Source organism: Pagrus pagrus (genome assembly GCF_965226575.1).
Source record: "Pagrus pagrus genome assembly, chromosome: 6".
Taxonomy (NCBI): domain Eukaryota; kingdom Metazoa; phylum Chordata; class Actinopteri; order Spariformes; family Sparidae; genus Pagrus; species Pagrus pagrus.
The window spans coordinates 8,302,443-8,312,238 of NC_140190.1; the positions used below are offsets into that span (position 1 = coordinate 8,302,443).

The 9,796-nt window shown below is 39.8% G+C and overlaps 1 protein-coding gene across 3 annotated transcripts in view; it reads right to left on the reverse strand.

The window, feature by feature from the left end:
- clocka (clock circadian regulator a) overlaps window positions 1-8,070 on the reverse strand; it is a 30,873-nt gene extending 22,803 nt beyond the window's left edge. The window contains exons 1-2 of one of the 3 annotated variants that reach the window (XM_084356056.1): window positions 7,391-8,070; window positions 1,398-1,485 (exon numbers count right to left, since the gene is read on the reverse strand). The gene's annotated coding sequence lies outside the window, so the exon portion shown is untranslated. Of the gene's footprint in view, window positions 1-1,397; window positions 1,486-7,023; window positions 7,267-7,390 lie in introns of those variants that run through there. The other 2 variants (XM_084356058.1, XM_084356057.1) reach the window with 2 other exon arrangements.
- Window positions 8,071-9,796: the final 1,726 nt, after the last annotated feature.

The following is a 9,796-nucleotide window of genomic DNA, read 5'->3' on the forward strand; positions in this document are numbered from 1 at the left end:
GGTCTGCTGCCTATGCCCTGGTGCTATCTGGTGGCACCACAGGACACCTCCTCCTGTGTCCATGCCTTTGGTCAGAGCCAAGTCAGATCAATGGTGGGGTCTTCATGGATCTGACTTGTTTTGGCATGTTACACGAATGCTCCATCAGACCTGGGGAGTTTCGAGGTTGACACCTTGAGCTCAGTTCATGTCTCTGGCAGCGTTCCTGAGCAGTTTCAGTGGTGTGGCACAGCACATTGTCCTGCTTGAGGGGCCACAGCCTTCCAGAAGTACTCTTGCCATGATTTACATTTACATTTAGGGCATTTAGCATTTGTCCAAAGCGACTCAGAGTAATTCATAGTTCATACATACAATGATGGCGGTGGCTGCCATGCAAGGTGCCGACCAGCACATCAGGAGCAGTTTGGGGTTCAGTATCTTGCCCAAGGGCACTTCGACAGTCAGACCAGGGGAATCGAACCAGCGACCTTCCGTTAACAAGACGCTGGCTCTACCCCTGAGCCACAGCCGCCTCATGATGGGGTGTATTTGGTCTGTCATGGTGCTTGGGTGGGTGGTGTACGTCAAGTGGCATCCACATTATTGCCAGGACCCAAGGTTAGCAGAACATTGCATTGTAACGAGATGATCAGTGTAATCCACTTCACCTGTTTGATCCTTTTAATGTCCACAGCATGTTATAGGAGTGCAAAGCTAAATTGATAAAGTTTTCTTTTAACATGACACCAGCGACCTTATGTGTCCAAAAGGCGCTAAAATCAAATACAAATAACTGCACCTCTTACTACAACATACTTGGATGAATCAGCCCTTTGGGTGAATATACTAAAACAAGATAGATATTATCATTAACATCATACTCAAGAGAGAGTTCAATCCATAGTTTACGCCTAATTTGGGATGCTGAAAGGTTAATAAGAGGCGAATTATGGATTATTATGGAATTATTATGGAAAAGTGATGTTTGGTTTACATTAAGATTTGGGTAGACTATGGTTTAATTGAGAAATTATATATTGTTGATCAACCTTGGGACGTAGATAAACACAAGCAAGCTAACAAACACACGCAGGCATAAACCCACAGCTGGCAAAGGCACGGGAATAATAGCAATGGGAGCTAATTAAGAGTATCAGCAAATAAGTTGCAGAATATTATTTTATAACCATCCGTTATCCGAAAAGTGTTGTGAAACACTCTGGTGACTCAGTCAACACCATCTCTATTCCATATGCATTATATTCAGGAGAAACTACGACAGCCTGCAGATCAAAAATAGACTGAAACATGGATGAATAATGCCTCTGTGACAGCTGGTCTTGGCTAGCCTTAATTATCCAACACTGTCCACCTGACTGATCCTAACACAGTCCACTGCCGCCAAGATGTCTTACCTTTTGTCTTTGAGTGATGGTTAATTAAGTAACTGCCCTCACGTCCTGATGGATGAGTCTGTAGTAAACCCCCGTCTGAAATCTTCACCTGTTGAACAGCAAGAGAAAACAAATGAGCGGCTGAGATCTAAGAAACTCACAACTGAACAGAACTAAAACATCTGGGTCATCGTGAGCCTCCCACAGCACTGCAGAAATAAGAGAGCAGCTCTGAACACACACACACACACACACACAGAAACACACACAGAAACACACACAGAAACACACGAGTGTCTCTTGGATTCATTCACAACCCGAGCCCTGGGCCATCAGCTGAGAAGGGGGTCTACTTCTCTGCAACGTAAACATAAGCATCTGCTCCAAGAGGTGCAGCAATTCAACTTGCTACTTTGTACTTCTTTGTGTAATTATTGTAAAAAATGTGGTGCGTAGGTAGCGTGTATGCATACGAGTGTGTGTTTGAACACCACAACTAGGATACTTAATAACCCCTGTCACGATAAAGGAGTTAATCATACTTGGTATCATAAAAAGGCGCCAGTATCCTACTGATGATAACATACTGACCTCGATCTACAATAACAATTATTGAAGGAGTCCTGCTATAACCTTAAAACATACTGTAGGTAGTGTATCCACATGGACAACACAGAAAAACTCACAGTGTTTTCTACAAATTAAGAACTTGAATAGCAGTTACAGTATTTATAAGTCAATCATGCTCTCCTCAGTGGTAAGAAATGAAGCAGAAGAATGTAGAGTGTATACCTCCACCAAGGCCCAATAGTCCCTTTTAATCCAATCCAGCCTAATCCCATATAAAATATAACATGCTTAATTCTGCTAGATCCGGATTTTGATTCGCATCAAATTGTAATCACTAAATCAACAGATACCAGCTGCCTATCTTATGAATTAAAGGGGCACTGTGTAGATTTGGTGACAAATTTCTCATTATTTTTATATTTTCAATATTATTGAGACAATAACACAAACTTAATAAATTTTTTTTTTAAAAAACAGTTTTTCCATAACTGAATAAACAAACTGAAAGGTCCCCAGAACACTGTTTGATGCTAGAAAGGTGGCAGGGTCCGCCAAATGTGGGCAAGTTACTTGTCCCTCATAGCAGTTAGGTCAGTCATAATGGTCCTTTGAATGACAACAAACACAACATCATATCTTTTGTATCAGTTCCAAAAAAGTCAAATGAACCTGTTAATGTCTAGTCTAAGTACTGAGGAGCTTGATGACGCTGTTGTACCTCTCTCCTCATCACTTTTGAGGGAAAACCCAATAGACTTGACCCATTTCTGTTTGATCATAGTAAAATCTGATAGTGTAATTCTAAGACAGTTTTTGATTGCATCTGATCTCAATGTAGGTCAACTTTGTTCCATCTTTACAGGAAACAACTACTGCTTTTAGAAAAAACACTGAGTAAGTGTTACTGTCGTCGTCTCATGAAAATTTAAAGGTCACACACATCCAGTGCATTCAGATTTATTTCACTTGAATGACAATAACATTGTAATAAAGTAACCTGGACTCTTACCCACAAACACAGGTTGTTGTGCTTGTGTTGTGGCCGTTGTATCCAGCCATTGAATCAGTAACCCACTTTAACGAGTTCAAAAGTTCATCTCTCAAACAAGTCTCCCACTGCGCCTCATCAGCTAGCATTACTGCATCGTCACTGCCTTCTCTGAGACAACCTCCAAAGACGTGTGTCATTTGTCAAGTAACGGAACATTATTTTGACGGCTCGGTTGGTGATAAAGTGGAAAGAAATGATTGCTGGCAAACTCCGTGAATCCGACTGGAGTCTAGGAGAGGAAGAATCCTCTCAGCTGTCAGAGAAAGGTCAATCTGACACAAACAATCCTGTGTAGCAAAAGGATTTTTCTGCAGCGGATGTTGCTGTCACTGGATGTTGTGTTTTCAGGATAGCAACTAAAGAAAAAACTCAATTTTAGCGGTTCATATAGCATTAGTTCATTTATGGTAAAATACTGAATTAGAAAATATCTGTCCGATATCCCTCGTAGACAGATTTTGAGGATAATGCTTGTATTATTCCATCTCATCAACACTTTTGCCATTAAACTCTGTTGTTGCTCAAAAACCCATTAAAAACACATAAAATGGTCATTCAGCTGCAAAAGATAACATATTCCGTCATTACAATGAACATGGTCAGTGGTGTCAGTGGATCTGGAGGTGTGTTAGTGGTGCCTATCAAAGGCCTTTTGGGTAAAAGCTAATTATATTCTCCCTTATTAGATCATTTACTGCAACAGTGTTAAAAGACAAGCAGGAACGTATGACACAGCCGTCTGCTTCAGCAGGCTAACAGCAAAAAAAACATTGATTTCAACAGGAAATATATTTCAACACACAACAATAATTACTGCATGTGACGCAGACTGCAGACCAAATATTGGTGTCACCAATTTATCTGCTGCGGGGCCGTCAGCGGGAAACGTCAGCCTGTAGCCATAACAAGGCTCTACTCGTGAAGTCAGCATATTAAATGGCTGTCAGTCAAGACAAAGTCACATGCCCTCTCCTAAATCTGCAGCCAGTCACATTAAAAGAAGTGAAAGCTAAATGTAGTTACCCTGATATTTTACACAAAGCCATAACAAACACGGAGGTACCGTGACTACTTAACCTTTTTTTTAACGATGATATTTAACATTAAAGGGTTAGTGACAACCTCGAGTGTGCGACCCGTCATCTGTCAGGTCTTCAATACAAGTACAAACCCCTCTGTTTCCCCTCGTAACCGGAGCCATGTGTTTTTGTTTTGTCCCACGCTACATAAATTCTGGAGTGGTTATTTTATGATCGAAGTTCTGGGATTTGATAAAAAAAAAAAAAAAAAAGATGTAGCTTTGGCAGGACATTGTGTTTTACTTGTAAGGAAAACTCCTAAGGCACCACCTATTTCTTTGTGGCTTTGCACTTGAGTTGAGTTGCCTTGTGTCTGAAATGTGCTACACAAATAAACCTGCCTTGCCTTAGAGATGTTTTGTCTAAATACTCAGCGAAAGACAGCGCTGCTCAATTTTTTCTTTTATAGATTACTTAAGACCTTCACCCCGACCACTTCATCCTTCCCATCTGCTCCCTTTTCTGTTTAGTTTTTTTAATAAGTCTACTTTTATTTTTCATTTTTCTTCTTTTTTATTACAAGGTTGCAATGTTAATGTCATTTTCATGTACTAACAATTACTTATTTGTAATTATTTTTAAGACTATATGTTTGAAATATTCACACACACTACAACTACAACTATTGTTAGTTATTTGTATCCATAATAAAAAGATTATTTATTAAACTATACTAAAAAGCTCTACTATACCTGAACTTTTCAATAATAAGTGACAGGGATTAAACTGAAAAACACTCCAGATGACAGTAAAGTCAGGGTAACCTCTGACGAAGACCATGTCAACAAGCTTAGTCAAGTCTTTATCCTCATGATATCAGATGGTAGCAAACACATGGTTGGCCTTGACTAATAAAATAAGTTATATATGTTAGACAACACTATTTCTAACAGTTGTGAAGCATGAAAGCTGCTGCTACTCCTCGATTTGTGCACCACTTTGTGTTTGGTGTAGCATGGGAAATTTCTCACTGATGTCAGGAGGGCGATAACCCTGAGGTTATGACGCCGTACAACTCATCCTTGAGACACTTTTCAATGAACAGTTGTAAAGCCACTGCTCTCTGCTCAAGGCCTCGACTTTTTACAACTTCTTACTCCACCTCAGCTGCAGGAGCAAAACATAGAAACTGTAATACAGACTACAGCAAGTCCCAAACCTCAGCATTCATTAACAGGTCTCTAATCAGTTTGGGGCGCTCTAATCTGCTGATCATCAGCACTAACTGGGGATATATACAGTACAGTGCCAGGAGTAAATACACTTCTTAGCAGCCTACTGAATGATTCAAGGTGCCCGTATTAACCCAAAGCAGGAAAATATTGCATCTGAATCACAACACTCCTTTGTAACAGAAAAGCCTGACAGGACAGGCGTATAGTAATTACATTATTAGGCGCAGCACGTAATAATGTAATCTGCCTTATCTGATAGTGTCGTCAGTCCCACCCCAACTTCTTTCTGAAAAAAACAAACTTGCCAGTGCTCTGCTGCCGAGTTCGCACGCTATATTTCTTTCATAACCACAGTGCATTGTACATTACACGCATAAATTGGATGAATAAAATGTAAAAGCAGGTGAAGAAACTTCATGAATGTGCAGCAATGTGTAAAGGATGCCAAGCATGTCGGATAGCAACGATCTCCCAAAGCAAAGAAAGCACGGACTTGATAGACTCGCCTCTCCTTCGCCTGCAGCCAGCAACAAAAAAGATGAAGTATTTTTTTGTGCTCCAGTAACAGCTTCAACAACTCCATCGTCAAACTTAATTACAAAATCTCTGTGGTGTTTAAACATACCTGTGAGGCATTAATAATTACCAATGGCCTCTTTGAAGGTATAACTCTGATTGTGGTTGTTTTTCTTTTTTACAATCACCTCGGAATAGACACTTTTCACGGCAGACAGTGAAAATGGTCTATAGACAATATGTAATTAATAGTAAAAATGTTTTTATTGACATAATAGGCAATTATTTATACACCTGTGCTGATAAATACTAATGTATAACCCAACTCTATCGTCAAATGACACTGAAAGGATGTTACCAGTCTTTAAAATGAATGAAACCATTCAAACATTAAACTACAGAGGACGTCAAACAGCTCCATTCAACATCATATTCAAACTTTATTGCCACATATCACAGCGAACTGTGATAAAATCTGATTAAAGGCGTTTAATTATTAAAGCGATATTCTTTTAAAATACTTGCTTTCATTTACTCATAGTACGAATGAAGTTCATGTATGCAATTAGGCTGAATTAGGAAAAAAAACACATAATATCTGAGCTGTAGTCCAAGCTATGAAACATGAATCTGACTCAGAGATCCAATATGCCCATTTAAGTCTGTCAGTGTCAAATAATTACTGAGAAAAACATCCCATTACTGCAAAACACACAAGATCCTGTCCCCTTTTTCTGATGACATGTGAAACCAAAATGAAACAAATACAAAACATGACATGCATCACTCATCGTCTACCTCCTGTCATCTAGAAACAGGTATGATCGAGGTCCAAGACAGTTGTGGACAGTTTGAACAGACAAAGTGAGACAGGTTCATATCTGTTATCAGTGAGCAGCAGAAAATGAACATGCAGAGAAAAAAAATAAGACCGGAGAGAAACGCAGCTGCCACAGATCTGTTAATTAACACCGGGAGTAAACAGACATACATGTTAAAAAAGAAGCAGTGTATGTGGGTAAGACTGTGACGGTGAGATGTATACGGTTGTCAAGTACGTGAAATCACCTGAACTAAAGTCAGTCTCGAAGTGACAAACGTAGGTACACACACCTATCTGTCCGTCCATCTCCCCGCTGCCGGTGAAGCCGGCCGGCACAGCGGGCAGTGATTGCTAGAAGGCTAACGCCACCTAGCTTGCATGCTAACGTCAATTACAGCCACAAAACAACAGATTTATAGTTTGCCACACTTACTGCGACATATGACACACACCGCCAAGGCACCTGCATCCGTTTCGCATCAGACAGCCGACTTTCCCCCGCTGGCTGGCGACTTTATAACGTAATGTTAGCGAGCCGTTCAACTCGTCCGCAACAATGTACTGTATGTATGTCAACCCACTTTTAGCCGGAGCTAGCTAGCTAGCTAACATGCAGCATTAGATAAGAATGTGGGTCACCGGGCCTCCGGCCAGTCTCTGTCACCAAACAAGCCGAAGCAGAACTGTTCCGTCTGCAGCTTTTTTTTTTTTTTTACGTGGGCCAACAGCACACAAAGAGGCGGCTGATAAACGCGATGCAAACACGGAGCGGAGTTCACCGGTACAGCTGTCACACTTACCCCGAAACAGTCTCCCCTTTCATCGGGATATCCCTGCACCCAGTGGCGCTGCTGACGGTTGACTGCGCAGGGCTGAGGCGGGCGGACTGGAGTTGGAAATCGGAGCCAAAAGGGCCTAACGCTGCACTCCAGATCACACACATGCCCGGGTAGAGGGAGGCGAGACACTTCCAGGTTCACACAGATCACCTGTGCGGACAGTCACACACACAGGTACCTGTGTTTTGAAGCCTGCTGCTGGGGAATAGTTTGCTGTTGTTTGTGAGAGTGTAGGTAAAAAAAAAATCTGTCAAATCAGACTGAACCACTTGTGGGAATTTAAAATAAGTCCATTAAAGCTTCTTCTTTGTGCTGTTTATGTCTATTAATATATATATTTTTAAATTTGCTTTAGGCCTATTTTCACAGAGGAAAACATGCATAAAGGTTAAAATATCCCACCCTCCTTCCTAATCCCATTTTTTTTATTATTATTATTATTTCGCAGGGACTGTTTTTGTTTTTGTTTTTAAATATATTGTTTAATCTACTGTCAACAGGAACACGAATTAAATCTGAACAGCCAGCGGTGTGTAGTTAACAGTGTGAGTGCTCTCAGATTAATTAGCCGTCAGATTATTTTTGCGTTTCCCCATCTCCGGCGTGGTGCTCGTCACCATGGCAACAGTCAAAGTTGGAAAAAGAAAAAACGGCTGCAGTACCTTTTCTGACCACACAGAGGGAGCAGACGGGCTGGTGGCGCTGTTGCGTCACATTATACCATCATGTTTTGTTTAAGTATTTGCATCCTGTGCTTCTCCTGCAAGCCTCTCTTGTAAACAGCTCATGTCAAACTTAAAATGTTGGTTTTGAAGTGGCAGTCAAGAGAAAATTATATATATATATATAACCCACGTACTTATTTTGGGTAAAAAAACTGTCCTTAAGTATGAGGCCTATATGATTATATACTCACATTTCTATCCCCCTGCAAGTAAATCAATGGGCTACTGTTTATAATCTGAGTCAGACTGAGTGCCCGCAGCAAATAATTTTGGAAGTTAGCCGTACTTTATTGATTCAAGTCCAACATGACTCGAGTCCAGTGTTGTTTTATTTTGTTGAGTTGGCCAGAGGTCCTGCAGTATTTTACACAGAAGCTCATTCTGTTCAAAAATCTCAACCGCTCTCAAACTAATTAAAATTTTACTGTGAAAACACTTGTGTTCATTGTTGTTTGTGGTGAAGTCACTATTTGTGGGCTGGAAATGCCAGCGAGCACTCAATCCTGGACCCATCTTGAGCCAAAAACGCTCTGTTCTGTAAAACCTTCACAAACAGGGTGGAGTGTGTTTTACCGTGCTGCAGCTGAACCATGAAAAACTCCTGCCGTGCTGTACTGATGCACGCAGAATACTAAAAACACACCTCTCTTATACATTTCTGTGCCTTTTTGTAACATTGTTTATGTCTGTCATACTCATATGTGTCTATATCAGTGTTATCAGGGTGTCAGGTTGGCGTCAGAATCATCATACAATCAGCATGATCTGAATAAATCTGCACCTTTTGGGATTCATCTTCTTATCACACCCGTAAAGGTGAGCCAATCTTTCAAAGGCTAATGAAAACATACATACCAACTGTGCACGATGGATAAAAACATTACTGTGCATACATTGTGTCTTCCTATCTTCTCTTACACATCAATATAAATGAAACCACCTACGAGTTTGAGTGGTACAAAAATAAATCTTAGATTGATCTGGGTGGTGATGGTGACATCTACTGTTTATAACCGTAATTACGTATTCAGGGAAGAAAATAACAATTTAAGAAAGAAAATACATTTGTGAATTAAAACTAAAAACTAAAGAGGTATTTAAAAGTCCCAAAGAATTATCAGTGTTGTGGGGTTTTTAGTTTTATTATAAATATCTTAAGTTGGATTTGAGTTATACAAATAAAGCTTTCATATCTCTCATGCAAGTCTATGAAATAAAATTTTTAGTATCAGAAAACAGGATCAATCCAAATATTCCTAATGTTCTTGCATGAGTTTATGGCTTTCTTGTATCGCAGCTTTGCTTGTTACGAGTTCTTTATATTATGGGCCTTATTATGAGTGACAAGACACAAAAAATGAAGAGGTACAGGGTTTTATCTTATTAATGATCATTTAAAATGAACTCCTACATTTTTTGTTTTTAAAGAAGAGTATGTGTAATATTCTCTAAATCTATTTTTTTGTCAAATAAATGCTTTTATTTTGGTAGAATTATTTGTAAAAATGTGTCAATGAGTCAATGAACGAATAAAGCAAGGTTTTTAAGATTGTATTTGTAATAACTCATGCATGTTGTTCTGCACGTCAACTCAAAGTTTCTCATCCGTGTAGCAAATCAAAATTACACAACCAGACTCGAC